The sequence below is a fragment of the Protopterus annectens genome, chromosome 2.part2 (assembly GCF_019279795.1).
Source record: "Protopterus annectens isolate FY-2018-M chromosome 2.part2, PAN1.0, whole genome shotgun sequence".
Taxonomy (NCBI): Eukaryota; Metazoa; Chordata; order Ceratodontiformes; family Protopteridae; genus Protopterus; species Protopterus annectens.
This window is the reverse complement of record NC_056730.1, coordinates 443,388,673-443,406,892: the sequence shown is the minus strand read 5'-3', so window position 1 is coordinate 443,406,892 and position 18,220 is coordinate 443,388,673.

Genomic DNA, 18,220 nt, shown 5'->3' with positions numbered 1-18,220 from the left:
TAGGAGGACTTTATGTCACACCGCCATTAACCACCTGTGGTTGCAGTTAGTCATTTTAAGTATAAAGTTATTTGGTATTGCAGAGTTAAATTCACATTCATTTACAAATATTTTGTGATGAGTTTGTTATCAATAAAAAAATTGGTTGCTACCTCAGAAAATAATCAGTATCCTTTCTTCAGGCAGAGGGCTAAGAGGCAATCAGTATTTGGAGATATGAAAGATATAATACCTGCAGCATGCATTACCATTGTGATTTATTGTGCCTCTGGCACTGAAGTTGACTGTGTTTGCCAACTTATTTTTTTAATGGTTTTGTTTCTCAAGTAAATCAAGTTTTGCTAAATATTGGGGTTTGCCTGCTAATTCATTAACCATTATTACATGAAATACCTGAATATGGACTTGAAAGAAACATCTATATAGCTGTTTAACTATGAAACAAAGATATAACTAATATTAAATGGCTATTATAAACATGGTGGTGTTATTAGAACTGATTCCCAGTCAAAACCAGTTGTATTTTGCAAGTTAAGTGTAAAGTGATGACTACTTTGCAGCTCTAAGAGAAGAATGCCTGCATATGTAGCAGTTCTTGCCAGTGATGTGAAGAAATACTTAGTTCTACAAAAAGATCCGAGCAGAGTGTTTGTCATATTGCAATTAATGTGATTAGCAAGTTACAGTTTATCAAAAACACATAAGCACTTTATTACAGAGACATCTTCAATAATGGATACACTAAAAGTTATCATTACATTTTTGTATACTTTTGTCCCCGCGCCTTCCAAACTTCAAGACTTCTTCAGATAAGTAGATCTGATTGCCCTGTTTGTAAAATGGTGTGCCACAGCAGATTGTCATCTAGATGTTCATCAAGCCTTTATTTATTTATTTGTCTTTGTTGACCAGGATAGTACTACTGAGCAAAGACCATTTTCAGCAGAGACCTAGGAAGAAAATTTCCATGAGAAGTGCATACATAATTGCATTTATATTATATATTTACAGTTTCAGCTATACAGGTGTTGCATGACAGAACTGCAGAAAGTGCTATTTCCATTGATAAAATGGACTCTATTTGTAACATTATAGGATTGTGAGGTGTTTATTTCACTAGACTTTAAATAGCCTAGATATATTTTATTAAGACATAAAACCATAGCTGTGAGTCATATACCTTGGGTTACTGTATCCTGTGAAATTAGGATATATTTGTCAGTACTGATGAAAAGACAGTTATCAGAAGAAATGATAGGTGTAGTAAGGTGTAGGATATGGTAGTAGAGATGGAGATTGAGTGTAACAAGACATAGGTCCTAGATTATGGGTAGGACAGCATGGTAGGATTAGTCAGAGAATGCAGAAATGCTAGATGAGAGAGGGAAATATGTTACTGAAATATAGAGAAGAGTATGTTAATACAGGTACGGAGAGAAGATAATGAAAGATGAATAATGACAAACATGAATTTGAGTTGAGAGTCTCAACTAGGTAAAAAGAGCAAAGACATGATGTGGCTGATCACATTGCTATTTGAGCAGGATTTTGAAGCAAAAGGGAGTTTTCCAGTCATTTTTGCAAGTGGAGGAATGACATTCTGGAGCTTTTGAGATGTAACAAGAGTAGAGACAGTCACCTAGTGAGTTGTTAGACTTAGTTGTAATTAAGAAAAACTTTTGACCTGAGTGAAGATCCCTTGTGGAGGATAAGGAAACAGAACATTTTGTAGTTTTGGACATTTTTGGAGTAGTAAATTAGCTTATATGCAGTAACTGTTTGTGAGCATGTTAGGCAGTTGTTTAGCTTGACACAGTTAAGCTGTTTTAAGAAATGATTGTTGTGGTTTTTATATGTGGTGTTGGTAGCAAATTTAGTAATCCTGTGATAAGTGAAGGCTAACTTGGATTTAAGTGTTGTGTTTATGTTTGTTAAAATGGGTGAGGTGTTTAGCAGGATTGGAAGAATCTAGGTTGAGGCAATAGTTTCTCTTGTCATCAGGCAGGTACTGTTTGGCCCTATAAAGGGGTCTTAGATTTTTTGTAGGTTTTTAATGGTTTGTAATATATGTTGTTTGAATTCATCAATTACATCCTCACTGGTTTAATATTAGTCACTATTTGGATTGTTTTTGGTTTTGATACTGTTTTGGTGTAAAGATCATAAGTTTAAATTCTGGGGATTAAAGAACAGGTTTTGAAAGAAGAGAAAGAAGCCTGAGTTATTTCCTGCAGCTTGGATATTGTTGGGGCTGTACATATTAATCCTGAATCATCTGCATATTGTACTTTGCTAGCAAAGTATGTGGCAGTGTGGAGGTTATTTATGCAATGCTGAAAAGAAGTTGCTATAGTATGGAACCTTGTGGGATGCCTATGGTAACTGGTAGAAAAGTGAATATTCCTGTTGCCATTTAACTGCTTGATGTCTTCCAGATATGTAACTAAGGAACAATGAAAAGGAGGATTTGGAGAGAACAACAGAAGATAGTCCAGTAACTAAATGTCAGTGTGATGCTGTATCAAATGCTGGTCTATTGTATTAGAATTAGTAGGAGGGCAGTTATTGTACTGTGATAAGATCTGAACTTATGCTAAGGTGTGGAGAGAAGGTACTTAAGTAACGATGATGAATATGTTTTGCTGTGCATAATAGTAATTCCTCTTTTTGGCAGCTACATGTCTGCTCACAAATGTAAATGTATGCACTGTCTTCCCTTGAGGACATGCACATTCTGGTACATGTCCCACAAAGACAACACATCCATAGCTAAATAGCTTGGCAAGGAAAAAGTTCAAATCATGACTATTATTGTATCTGGCAGGTAGTGTTATTGAAGCATATGACAGGTAATGTGTATAAACCTGACCAGAACTATTGTTCATTCTTGGTCTATTTGTATTTATTACCATTTATCACTGGGTTATAATCATTATCCTTTCACAGCTAAAGTTACATAGATTGCTCAACAAATGCCAAGTTATGTTTTGGATTTACAGCAAGACTGTAGACTGGACACATGCTTTTTTTCTGTTTAAGTTCTATCATAACTAGAATCTATCCAGTGATAACAAACCATATAATACATCCTACTGAAACCAAAGGGAGAGTTGTACTCTATTATTGACCTGATGAGGGAAGAGTACAAGGGGGTTATAACCTCTTTTTTTCTGGAGGCAATGCCATTGCTTATGAGATGAGCAATACAAACTGCCCTTCTTATCACTGTGTCTGCACAGTGGTAAGAAGGGCATTTCGTATTGCTCATCTTATAAGTAAGGGTATTTCCTCTAGAAAAAAAAAGAAGGTTATAACCCCTCTGTACTCTTCCCTCATCAGGCCAATAATAGAGTACAACTCTCCCTTTGGTATGTTCCTTTCCAAACATCTGCAGCATTTGGAGAGACCACAAAGGTTCCTCACAAAGAAAATTCAGGGTCTTCAAGATCTGTCTTATGTGAACAGACTGAAATCATTTTCACTTTACTCTGTCATACAGACTTCACAGAGGTGACATCAGTCTCTAACCCAGCTTTAATGAACATGCTGCACATTTTCAAGTCAAATGGCACACCAGTCACTCATTCAAAGGACCTTAACCTGGTATGTGACATCAACAGAATTTGCTGGAGGAACAGATTTGTCTCACAGAGGTTACCTCAGCTTCGGAACAAGCTTCTTATTCACATTAAACAAAGCCCCTCATTGGCCCTATTTAAATGTAATTTGGATGATTTGATGGGTAACCAGAAATTCACCCCAGGGGTTACACCTGTGTCCCTCTTGGACAGGGGTAATAGGTACTGAATTTAGTGTCCACATTAACTAGACACCCTTGGGAACATGGGTTGAACTTGGCTAGGCTTGTAAGGGCCATGGGGCCATTAGCCTAGTAACCTCCTATGATCCATATGAGCCCTATGAAAAGCATCTGTCTGTACCTTCCATTGATACAAACTTGGAGACACTGTGCAAATAATATACTTCAAGGTGTAAAGTAAAAAAGGGCTTTCCATGTTAATTTTTCCAATACAAATTTGTCTGAGAGATGAAAAGGATGTAACTATGTTACTGCTCACACCACTGTGAACAGATCAATATCACTGTTAAATGGCTAGGCCACTCTTGTCTGTCCACATAGCTTTGCAAACATACTGTCCCAGATTCAAAGCTCTGTCTGTCTGTATGCATATGCTATACCAATCAGTATTAACTATATAAGCCAAATTTGTATTGGATAAATTAACATGGAAAGCCCTTTTTTACTTTACACCTTGAACACCTATTTGGCTGGCATGAAATCCTCAATGTGTTGAAATGTGTTTTTTGACAGAAAACTGGATAGAAATAACGTGATCCAATTTTGTATGTGTTATGTCAATACACTCACATAATGCTGTCTTTCACTGGATTTGAATAGCCACCTATGAAAGCCCACAAGCAAGAAAACTGTGTATTATCCACATGCTCCACAGGCAATGCCTTCCCACAAATGTGACACAAAAGTGATGTGAAATCATGACATCATCATCGTGTTGCAAAGCAGTTGTGTGATGGAAAAGTAATGGAGGAGCTCAATCTGTTCCACCTGTGTCCCTCTTGGGACTGGCATGAAATCCTCAATGTGTTGAAATGTGTTTTTTGACAGAAAACTGGATAGAAATAATGTGATCCAATTTTGTATGTGTTATGTCAATACACTCACATAATGCTGTCTTTCACTGGATTTGAATAGCCACCTATGAAAGCCCACAAGCAAGAAAACTGTGTATTATCCACATGCTCCACAGGCAATGCCTTCCCACAAATGAGACACAAAAGTGATGTGAAATCATGACATCATCATCGCGTTGCAAAGCAGTTGTGTGATGGAAAAGTAATGGAGGAGCTCAATCCTCCTGTAACTATGCGCATTACCACTGTGATGGATATAATTCATGTACAGCAGTATATTGATACACACTGATAATATTCATGCACTGAGGGTATCAAACACCTTCCTATGTGAACACATAAGCTACATGACTACTACACAGTCCACAGGAAAATTCTAACTACAATTGTGATTGTGACCTAATGTATATTTAAAAGCATTCCAGCATCTTGTTGTTGCAAATCATATGTGCTCCTGTAAATTGGTTAAAAGAGTGGTATAATATGTCTCCTTGTCACAAAATATTACATGATGGTAGGCATACCCAAACACACATACTGCATAATGCAGTCATCACTGTGACAGTAGAGCACAAACATGCACAATACACAGAAAATTTGAGATTCAAACTCATTACTTAATAAGGCAATAAGCTACAAAACATTGCATTATTTCCTCAAGCCACAGCAGAAGGCTTAGTACTAGGTTTAGATAAAGCACATTTAAACACATGGCATCATCACTGGTTAAGAAAGAATTTGTTTGTGCTAAAATGAAAGTGTTGAAAGAGATTTATCCAGCTATATATGTATCTGATATGTGGATAATAGCATTTTACCTATATGTATATTCACACACACTCACTCACTCAACTGAATGTATAGAGTAATGGCTGGTTTTGAACTGACTACCCAAGATCACAAGCTAGACCACATTGCATGAATCAGAAATGCCAGATGAGTCATTTATTTACATCTGCGACAGTGCACATTTGAATGGATGATGTCAGTATTGTTTTAATGGTGTGATGTATTAACTGAAAGGAAAAGAAAGTGTTGGAAGAGTCCAGTACTACCATAAAGCTATACATCATGTATGTAAGTAAAGCTATATCCAGATAGCACAAGAAAGTCACAGAGAGAGAGAGAGAGAGATAAACACACAGATACACAGTCACTACTGGTTTCAAACCACCTATCTATCTGCTTAAACAGTTTAGAGAACACAATATCATCAAAGTGCCAGAGGAGAAGACTGGTGACAACAATGAGATGGTGCACTTTTAAAACTTGCACCAAATGGGTTTTGCATAACAATGCAAGAAATTGATGGGGGAGCCGTCTCTCAGTAGAAGTGACAGCGTACACACTGGACATTCCGATGGAGCCAATTCTACATGACAGTAAAAACACATTGACTCACTCATAGTATTTAATCAATGTTGTATTTGAACCTATCTAATTATACAGTCTGGAGAACATGGCATGAACCACAAGCACCACAGGACAAGTCTGACTCCAACAGTGAGATAATCCACTCTTGATAGGATGATCTTATCAGTGTGTTGCAGAGAAGATGTTTGTGATATAAGTCAGAGAAAGTAATGAGGAGCCATCTCCTAGTTTCAATGTTTCTCCTACGTGGAAGTGTACATATCACATCTTTTGTTAAAACCATACTTGCCTGAAACTAGAGCTACACAAACATGATTTCAGCACTTTTGTATTTGAACCACCTACTTTTCTAGTTACATAACCTAGAGAACACAGTATCAACTGCAAGCACCACATGAGAAGTCTGATTTCAACAGTAAGAGGTGTCACTTTTGAAAGGATGACCTCATCACTGTGTTGAACAGAAGATACTTGTGATAAAAGTGGGAGAAAGTGATGGGGGCATCCTCTCTCAGTTTAAATATTTATCCTGTTTGGAAGTGTACACATCAGATGCATGAGTGAATCCAGTCTTAACTAGCACTACAGATACATGCACATACTCTCAGTATAGTCAGTCAATGCTGTATCTGAATACCTACCTTTCCAATTACACAATCTACACTCCATTTTATCAACTGCAAGCCCAACAAGAGAAGTTTGACTTTGAATGTGTGGTAATGCACACACATGTAAAGATTACCAATTCAATGTATTGCAGAGAAACTAGTGTGCATCACATGTTTTGGTGAAAAGATATGTATCTTGAGAAGCAGAAAGAACAGCAATGTGTATGTACTACTGATATAACTTATCTATCTTGTCATGTATGTACATTGTGATAGTGTGAGTGACATGTACCCGTTTCAAGTATGGTGTTTAGATAACAATCATACCTGTGAAACAATGGCTTGACAACCTAGTTTTCATAAGTGTTAAGCTCAGGATGATTATATATAAATTGTAATAATTTGTTGTGTCAATTTCAAATGGATGTCCTCATGCTTGGATAATGTGCAATGTAAATAAAAGCAGACAGGTCAAAATTATGACAGTGCATTATGTAGTAACATTAAAGAAGTATGTGTGAAAAGATCACACATCATCATACATCATTTTCTACTCTAAATGTGATGGAATGCAAAGACAACTATACATAATGAAGTGTTCAGTCACCAACACAGTGAAATCCATATATCTTAAATACAACAGTCCATTACAATAACAAAGTAATGCAAGTCACTCACAATACTTTCTTTGTTTACAAATCACTTCCTGAAGTGTATCACTGACAAGCTCATTTGTGCAATTGATGGCAAAGTATTAGAACATGCATAATTACATTTGGGGGTTTAGAACTTAGAATGGGAATTAACAGTAGTCTATGCTGCCTCGTGCCAAACTTCCCTCACATAAGGAGTACTGACATGCAAAATAGTTCTGATTCTGATAAAATTCAGAACAGATGTGTATTAATTAATACTTTATATGTTATGATGTACACATCTGTTATGATCATTGCAAGAAAATAACCATTATATGGCCAATACAGGTGCATACTTATCCCTCATATCTGGTAACTGTCCATGTAATTTGAAGCACATTGTAACATGATTTGCAATTGTATATAAGTGTATGGCATCACTGAGTAATACAGTCACTACATGATAACAGTACAAACAATAACAAAAATCTGGAACTCACTCCCAAATCACATTACTTCTACCAGCTCTGCTTCACTATTTAAGAAACTACTCAAAACCCAGTATTTTAACAATTGACTGTGCCCATGTGACTCCCAAGGCTAATCCACTACATTGCTGTGTTGCAAGGATTCTGCCGAAGATCACCTCTAAGTTTCTAACATCTGAATGCTTATTCTTACCAAACAATGTTTTATTCTGATGATATTGATTTATGCGCCTATGAAGAAATGTTAAATATGTTTTCCTTAAGAGTACAGTTATGTATTTTTATAAAATGTATTTGTAGCATTGTTTCATGTGGAGCTTTTCTGCCCGGGCCTCCGCTGAAAATGGACCTGTGTCCAGTCGGACTTTCCCAGTCATTAAATGTAAAATAAAAAATAAATAAATAAATATGTGGGTGTCATAATTAATAGACTTCAGAAAATGCAACTTAATTAATTCTGTCCCCTTGTCTGTGTATAGCAGCAGTATTTTTTCAGATGTGCATAGTGTACTATTCTTCTTAATGTTTGAAGCATTGATTGTAAAAAAATATCTTGGACTAATTTCTGGGAAGGTATGAGCATTTTGGAACTGAATTTGAAACATAAGGGAACAAGCATGCTAATGTTGTTGGAATTCTGGACTATTTCAATATTATGAAGCAAGTAAATTTGTGTGCAGTATATTTCATAGCAATTACTTACAAATACACCATCCAAAATGGTGTGCATTCATCTCTGAAGCCTATTGAACACATAATAAATAACTGTCTCCTCATAGTGCTGACAGCCTCTCTTTCCACAGTGCAACAAAGTTAAGCACAGTTGCATGAGGAGCAGCAGACTAAAATGGCCAAAGGCAAAATCTCACCAATATTTCCATAAGATGTGAACTGCCATTTACTGTCATGCCAGACATCATGTAAATATTATAGCATGTAAATACTGAGGGCAAATGATAAGACAGAAGGAAGGGGACAGAGAGATTGGGAGACAGGGTTAGAGACATAGAAACAGTGTTGTTAATTGGCCATTTCTAGACATCTTTGTGGTGTGGTACTCTTAGGTTTGTCATTATAATTATTTTGTCATAAGCTGTATAATAAAGTGTTCTGAATAGAGATCAAGCAGATTAAAAGAAAAGCAGGCTAATTGTGTGTTAACAAAAAAAATGCCAACAATTGCACACAAAGTAGTCATATAAAAACATTCAGTATGACTTTGATATACTTCTGGATTGGTACATTAAGACTATGAAAAAACAGTCTACAGACCTCAGCATTATCCCAGCACACTTCAAAGCGACTTCTGTTTCACACCATTAAGATAAGATAACAGGCTGAAGCAAAGGAGAATGTATAGATTAGCTTTCATCACAGTAATGACAATTGCAAAATCCCATGAGGTATGCTTTACATCCAGCAGCCTAATAAATATGCAAGACAAGATTAAAAAGTGATGAGACAGAAAGGGGGAACATGGATAGAGATGCAAGACATACAAAATGTTTTGTTTCTAGGCTATTCTGTCTATATTTGTATTGTGCTACTCTTAGGTTTTTCCTCACTAGTAATCTGTAATGCTCTGTAAAATAAAGTGTTATCAAAACACAAGCACAGGTAGAAAAATCGAAGCATGATTAAGACATAAGTAGGATAATGGTGGGTTAATAACATATAGCCATCAGTTATGTTCACATAATAGTAAATTAAATATAGCATTAAATAATACTTTGATATAATTCTCAATTTGAACCCTTGACACTATGCAAACCACAGTTTACAGACGTGAATTGTCTCAACTCACCGCATAGGAACTTTTACTGCATAATGTTAAAATCACTTTTTTGAAGGGACAATGACAAGAGACTGGAGCAAGGAAGATTGTAGGCATCAGGCATCATCACAGTAATGACAACTGTAACATCCCATAAGGTATACATTACACCCAAGAGCTTAATAAATAACTCACAATAGTGCTTTCATATGTATTTATATAGTGCAGTGGTGTTAAGCACATTTGCACGAAGATAACCACACAAGTGCCCCGTGCAAGTGTTGAGGACAAAAGTGAAGGCTTTTTTTTGTTGGTCATTTCTGGCCATGTGTGTTGTGTGTGATTCTATTTTTTTTATAGATTAATGATGTGAAAAAAAATGATAGATAGGACATTGATGAAAAGAGAAGGTGGCAAGTGGAGGATAGGGCACAGGAGAAAGAATAGAGGAATGGCACCCCTGCATTACCAGGCTATAATTCAAACCACACCTTTTGGCCACCTAACCTGGACCGAAACATTAAAGGCAGAGGCGTGTCCATATTCATTAAGGATATCCACACCTCCAGGCTAGATGCTCAGCATAATGCTTCCGAGATTAACCAAGTGCAACTGACTCTGGGCAAGACCGCAATCCAAATTGTAGCTTGCTACAGATCCCCCACTATGCCCCAGGATTCCCACTCCTCATTTCTTGATACACTGAAAAATATTAGTGTACAACCTAACACCCTAATAATGGGTGATTTCAACTACCCCACCGTTAACTGGGAAAACTACTCATGTACCAACTCTTTTACTCAATGTTTTTCTGGAATTCAAAAATTCCAATGCCTTGGATCAACTTATCCACACCCCCAACAGGGCCAGCAATATCCTAGACCTGGTCATTACCAACATGGGCAACCAGTGTTCCACACCAGAGGTCAATTCCTCGTTGGTCAGATCTGATCACAAGCTAATCACCCTAGACATCCACATCCTGCCCCCACCCCCCAACTAAGGAAACCACCGTAAAAAATTTCTCAAAAGCCAACTTTACGCTTCTTAAGACAGAAGTGGCAAACTTCACAACATCCATGCAGACGGGCAATAGAGGTACGACTGCTGAATCCTACACAAATGCACTTTATAAGCACTTACACGAGTGCATGGTTCATGGAATCCCTAACAGAACCAAGATGCTATCCTCCAAAAAAAGGAAGCCAATCTGATGGTCCCCTGCCATAAACAAACTCTACAACAGAAGGAAAGAAACTGTTGCAAAAAAGAGTAAAATCTCAAGATTGGAGGTCAGCTTCAGTAAAAAGCTGAGATCCCTCATAAAATCTTCCAAAGCTAGTTACAAAAACAAAATCGCCACTGATTCTAAAGACAACCACAAAGCATTCTATAGCTATGTCAAGAATCTCAATGGCAAAACTCAGATCTGCTCTGAGTTACAGCACAATGGCACTAAATATGCAGAACCAACTGATATTGCCAACATCCTGGCAGATAGGTTCATTGCTAACTTTACCCCCCTTTCACCCCTTAAAGGGCCCATCTCTATACCTGAAGAATACAAAGTTCCTGTAATCACAGCTGCATAGGTAAAAAACATACTCTCCAAAGCCAAGAACACAGCATCCATGGGACCTGACAACATCCCAGGCTGTGTTCTACATGAAATACAGAACGAACTGACACCCCACCTAAGTACCATGTTCAGTCATAGCCTCACCTCAGGCTTTGTGCCCACTGAATGGTGCACAGCAACAGTTATCCCACTCCACAAAGGGGGAGCTACCACAGACCCTGGGAACTACCGCCCCATTAGCCTGATGAGTCTGGTCTGCAAGGCTATAGAATGTATCATCATGGAAATTATAAACAATGACATTGGTAATCTTCAAACTCTGGACCCTACCCAGTTTGGGTTTGTAAAAGGCAGATTATGTCTCCTAAACCTGATATACGTCTTTGAAGTGGTCACCAAAGCTGTAGATGTAGGTAAGGTGGTTCACACAGCTTGTCTAGATCTCGACAAGGCTTTTGACACCATCTCCCACTCAGGAATTATAGATAAACTCGCTAAACTAGGTATAAATCCCTATGTCACAAGATGAGTTGCTAACTGGCTCACTGACAGAACCCACACTGTGAAAGTAGCAGACTCCAAATCCAACTTCAGACCAGTGACAAGTGCAGTACCACAGGGTTCAGTCCTGGGTCCTCTCTTGTTTGGTATCTACTTCTCAGAAGTAGAGGCTAACACAGAAGGTCTTTGGCTAATGAAGTTCTCAGATGACTGCAAACTAGGAGCCATAATCAAAACTCCTAACAATGTAGACATCCTGCAAAGGGGTCTCAATGAGACAGATGTGTGGTGTCAAAGCCATGGCCTCAAGCTCAATGCCAAAAACCTGTATTGTCATCCCTTTTGGTAAAAACTCTGTACCCATGAACTACCCCATAGGTGGTAGTCTACCTAACACCTTTGATAATCACATTGCCACAGTAGTCAGAAAATCCTTCTATGTGGCACACCTCATCACAAAATGTTTCTCATCCAGGAAAAAAGAGGTTATTGTTCCCCTCTACTCATCACTCATTAGACCCATTATAGAGTACAACGCCCCTTTTGGCATGTACCTCACAAGACATCTACAACTAGAAAGGCCACAGAAATACCTCACAAAGAGGATTATTGGCCTCAAACAGATACCCTACACAGACCGTCTGAAAAAACTCCAGCTATACTCCGTCGCATATCGCCTACTCATAGGCAAACTCTGCCTAACATACAAACCTATGTCAAACCCAGAGCTTTTGGGCATGCTCCATTTAAAGAAATCCCAGTCCCTCTGAGCTACACACTCTAGGGACCTAAACCTTGTCACCACAATAAACAGAACATGCTGTAGGGATAGATTCCTGTCCCATAGACTTCCCATACTCTGGAACAAACTACCTACCTATATCAAACAAAGCTCCTCATTAGCACTCTTCAAGAAAAATGTTGATGATTGGATGGGCGATAGGAAATTCACCCCGGGGATCACTTCTGTGGCACTGCTCGACAGGGGCACAGGAAAATAATTTTCTTGGGTGGCGAAAGCCAGGGTACCTTTTTGGCTAGGTTTATATAAGCCCTAGGGCCAATAGCCTAGTTCCTACCTATGAACCTATGTGCAGGATGGTGGCAGGAGGGCACCATAGCTATTCACTTTTTTACAAAATAAATGTAGACTTGAAAACAGACTTTGATGAATTTGGAGAGTCAATACATTAGGGCTGGTTGAGAACAATAGAATAATATAAGGCTAATTGGACCAAATCAAGTGTGTCAATTAGACACATAGGTGAAGTAGTGAGCTACATATGGGGCAATTTTTTGTTTGTTTAGGGGTGGACAGATGCCATTTATTTGTTTACTTATTTATATATTTGCAGAAAAATGACTGTTAGGAAAGATGTTTAGGAATAAGACAGATGGATAGGTTAGGTAGCAGGTGCAGGTATACAGAACATATGAGTCTATATTACATGTTCGAAGTTTGAAAACTTCGAGCATTAAATAATCAAATTTAAATGTACAAAGTTTCAAACATCGAACATATAATAAAAAAAATGGTTTCCTTACTGCACTATAGTACAGTCTCAGAGTTGGTATATTTAAAGAGCCATTAGTTTTGGGTTTGGGTTTTTTTTTTTTTACATATGTTCGAAGTTTTATAACTTCAAACATTTAAATTCGATATTTTAACGTTCAAAGTTATAAAACTTCGAACATATAATATAAACTCAAACATACACACCGGATAAGAATGGTGATGGACACAAAAGGTTAGGGGACACCATGATTGCTGAAAGGTAAGGTACATCAGAGGTGTACCCATATCCAGCTTGATCATGATGAACATCTAGTCTTCACTCTCAGAACTGTCATCACTGGCTCTTGTCTCAGTTCCCTGGGTCAATGCTGGATGTGGCATTGATTTTGCAGTTCTTTGCGCACCAAGACCCTATCAATGATATCCTCCACCTGCCCTGTCAGCTGCAGATGGGTGACAAAATCACTACCTCCAGTACTCTCCTCGTAGGCACCACTGCACCAACAGGTGGGACAGAGCCAGTGAAGGAGTTGTGGAAGCAACACTGATAGGTTGTGACTCAGATGTGTTGGGCATATGTGCTGCCATTGCTGGTGCCGTCACAGCCAGCTATGAAAGTATGGTGGCCCAAACACAAATGGTCAATCTAGCTCCCAATGTTAATAGTCATTTGTGTTGCTGCAGCAATGTTTCCACCAAATAAAATAAACAAATAAAAAGAGAGAGTTAGGGTTGGGATTGACAAAACATAGATAATAACATCAATGCCATGTCACATTATTTCAATACATAAACAGGTATTACACATCACCATGTTCACCTTTACCACATCCAGACAGGATGTGAAGGCATTAAAGTGTCATAAAATACATCAATTTGGTGCTATTATAAACAATATGGAGACAATTATTGTATTTGAGTATGCCTTATCAGATATATGCGTTCCAGTTTAATAAATCCACTTAGAAAATCTGAATGTTAATGTAATTTAATACTGCAGTAATTAATTTATACATTCTTTGTAATGGTTTGTTGGGACAAACAATACAAAGATTGACTAATACCACCTGAGAATCTAACCCATGAGGAAAAAGGATACAAATTAAAATGTTACTACTAATTGTCAATGTCACAGGATAATTTGCTTTTTTATGTTGTAAGTTGAGGTATACAAATTCCAAACTGAGTAGGGACTTAAGAGATGCCTGTATGTGCATTAATTTAATTACTAATGGTAATGGTATGTAAGATGTGATATTTGTGGTTGTAAATACATTTTATATGTGATGACTCATACTAATTTTAAATACATATTGCGCATTTTATACCTATGCAAGTGCATTTTACAATAACTTTCTTCATTGCTAGTCTTAACATAATTTATATAGATAATATTTTGACTTCTGTAGCAATCATTAGTGGAAATTATGCTGCCAAATTCATGGTTGTCACTGTCAATTATATTTAATATTATATTAGTAAAGAAAATTCTGGGGCGGTATTATTCTGATACCTTTAGCAAAATTACCTGTAAAGTGGACTCAAACTATACATTACCTTTGCCCTTTCTTCAAACTCACTGCAATTACACCTTGTGCCATAGAGATAGGTGGATGACAGGTTCATTTTCTTCATGCAGTACTGTCCAGCATACTGGTGTCACTCTCATTTACATTACTGAAAGCAGTCCAAATTAAACTTTTGATTTTTATGCCTTCAGACATGAACTATCATTATGCACTACCAAGCAGAAGCCAAAAACAACATATAACTAAAACTAAAGCAATTATAGGGTATATCTAACAATCAACAGAGCACTTACATCATTAACCTGACACATTCATCCTTTTGACATCTGCTTGCCATGCCATAACTTGCATTTCTGTTACTCATCAGCAAGCCTTTGGGTAATGCCAAGAAAGGAGACACTCAGCAGATGACATTAGCTGTTTTTCTTTTTACACAGCCTATACAAGTACTAATACCATACTTTTAGAGGGAATGTATTACTGGCATGATTTCTACTTGGCAGATATGGATAAATAATCCAGTATATATTATATATACTTTTTAAATACAATATTTCCACATTCCTTATTTTACTGATTTTCTGTTATAGCACTTTACCAAAACTGTCATATTTTGCATCATGCATATCAAATATTATTATTATTAGTAGTAGTAGTAGTAGTAGTAAGAATAGTTGAGTGTCCAACAACAAAACCTTTGTAGCAGCAATTTGCAATGACTGTAGATAGCATATTTAACATTTATCACACAGATTTAGACTGCTCAATTCTTATATGAAAATGTGTGTCAATACTTAATCTGACCCCATAAGTAAATCAGTAGTCTGGATTTGAATCTACCATTACCTCTGCTACCAATGCAATGTATTTACAGCTTGTGCCACAGAGATAGGTAGTTGACAGGTGCATTTTCTTCAGTATGTACTGTCCAGAGTGCTGAGTGAAGCAAATCCTCACAAGTCTCATTTACAATATTGATGACATTCCAAATTAAAATTTCAGTTTTTGCCTTAGGAAGTGAACTATCACTGACTGTTAGTGACCAAATGCACAGTACCAAGTGACTCACAAAGACTGAAGCAAAAATAAATAAATAAATAAGAATTGTAAAAGGTATCTTTGTGATTTTTTTCTCAACTATGTAGTCATAGAACATGAGAATATGCACATGAAACATAAATACTTTCACACAAACAGCACCCTCTCCAGAGCTGAATCTTGAAACCATGGCATTAACATACTACATTTGAGATTATTTTCCCATTTTGCTGCATACACAGACATATTATAAACAAGAGAAAGTAGATTATACATACCCAACCTGTGACATTGTATTACATTCTCACAGCAGTCTTTTTTTAATTTCTCAGTAGATGTGTAGCTGAATGAGATATTTGCAACAATACTAATACATGTTTTTAATACTACAGTATTGTATTTTTCATGGTTTTATAACATGACTGCAATGTCACTTGGAATTATTTTGAGAATATATTTTTGCATAATTAATTGCTATGTACTTCATATGAATTACAGACAACATATTACTCAGAGGTGTAGTTATGTCATACTCATTTAGTAATACAGTTGTTATAAAAGTTATCTCCTAAGCATTCAGTGTAATCCCCTGAATATTTGGTAACTCTTTTCTCCCTTACACACCCCCAGTAAGTGTACATCAAAGTGGCAGCTGGGTGAAACAATTAATTATTCCTGCAGTAATACTAATCATTCACACTTGTAAGCCCTTAGCAAGCAACACATCTCAATGTTCATGCTAGTATTTCTAGGGTGTGTGCACAGCATGTGTAGATCCTTACACTATGTTTACCTGACCAGTAATTCATGCAGATTCAGTGATTCATGAACGATATCAAGCTAACATATAACGTACATATTCACAGTGCTCAGTGGGTTCATTTTGCACTATATAAGCTCAACCTGGTGGTAAGGCACTTGTATCATAGTAGAGGAAACTGTTTGGATCCACAGTCTTCAATACAGCTATTTCATGGCTATAATTGCAATTGTTAGGGTATTTTTTAAAAATTCTGTAAAGCCATGTTATGTTTCTTTGCAAAGATTTTTTGAACATTACTGATGGCTTTCATTTGATCGCATTGTGGTGATATCTGCAGTTCATTGGTGCTGTTATAGCATGTACAGCCATTGTTTGTTTTAAGTAAACTTGGGTAATGTTACCTGCCTTTATAGCAACATTTCTCTGAGAATGTGAACACATTATACAAAATTGTTATATGAGTGGTAGTAATGGCAAGGTTACATTATAAGTCCAACTGTGTTAAGATCTTTATATATGCCTGACTTCAACCAAACGTAACCCCAAATGGTAACATGTTTAACTTCATACATTTTAATTCTTATATTTTCTTAATGCTGCTTTCTATTACGGACTTACACATTCTTGTCATCCTTATCAGAAGTTTGTCATTGTTTTGTTTTTTTTGGTGGGGGTTTACTTGTGTTTTACGTGTATAGTCCTAGAAAACATACGTTAATTTCTGTTAATGATGCCTGCATGCATTCATATTGTTTTTGCTGCCAGTCACTTTGCTTTATCTTTATTCCATATAGGGATTCATCTTCTAAGAAATCCAGTCCAAGTAAAACAGCATTCTCAGATGTTGAGAATGAGGTCATAGTGCAGGCATTCCATCAACATGGATCATACATATTAGAGAAAGTCAAAGCTAACAAGTCTTTCCACAACTGTACATGGCAGCAGGTGGTCGATGATGTTAATGCTGTGGGTAGCCTTGGCCATGATTACAGCCAAATCAGACAATGGGTCAGTGACATGATCTACAAAGATGAAAAAAAGATTCACTGCTATAGCTCAAAAATGGAGGGCAACCAATGGTGGTCCTGTTACTGAATCATCACTCCTGTTACTAAATCATCACAGACTGAGACAGAGCAGTTCCTGCCCATTGTAAGAGATCTGGACAATTCATTCAAGAATTCCAGTATAGTGACTGACATACATGCTGAGGTGGAGAACAATGAAAGTGTGTCTACCGGTGAAATTCCAAGTACATCATATTAGTTATTTTTTATATATGTAGGGGGGTGAGGGGAAACAGAGAGTGAGATAGATAGAGATAAGGGGGAATGGAAGTAAACTGAAGAGAGAATGGCACCAGATATAAGTGTATAAGACCTGTCTTAATATGCAGATGTAGTTGAAGGTGATGTTTATTGTATCATTTGCATTATAAAGCTTATCATCCCTCTTTCATCTCCATTTGTCTGTCCAGGTACATCTGGTACTGATTTTCTATGACTACCTATAAATGGTATGGGTATAACTATTTTATCACTATTACTGTATATAAAGTTTCTACCTTAATTCCTTTTTTAATTGAACTGTCATATATTGCTGCTTAACTTCAGGTTTACATATCATACGCTTGATTAGCTTTTCTTCTATTTCTCTATGTTTTTGTTTTATTACTTGTTATCACAGGTGAGCCTGCCAATGGCAATGTGAAACACCTACCCCTGATGTTGGAGTATCAGTA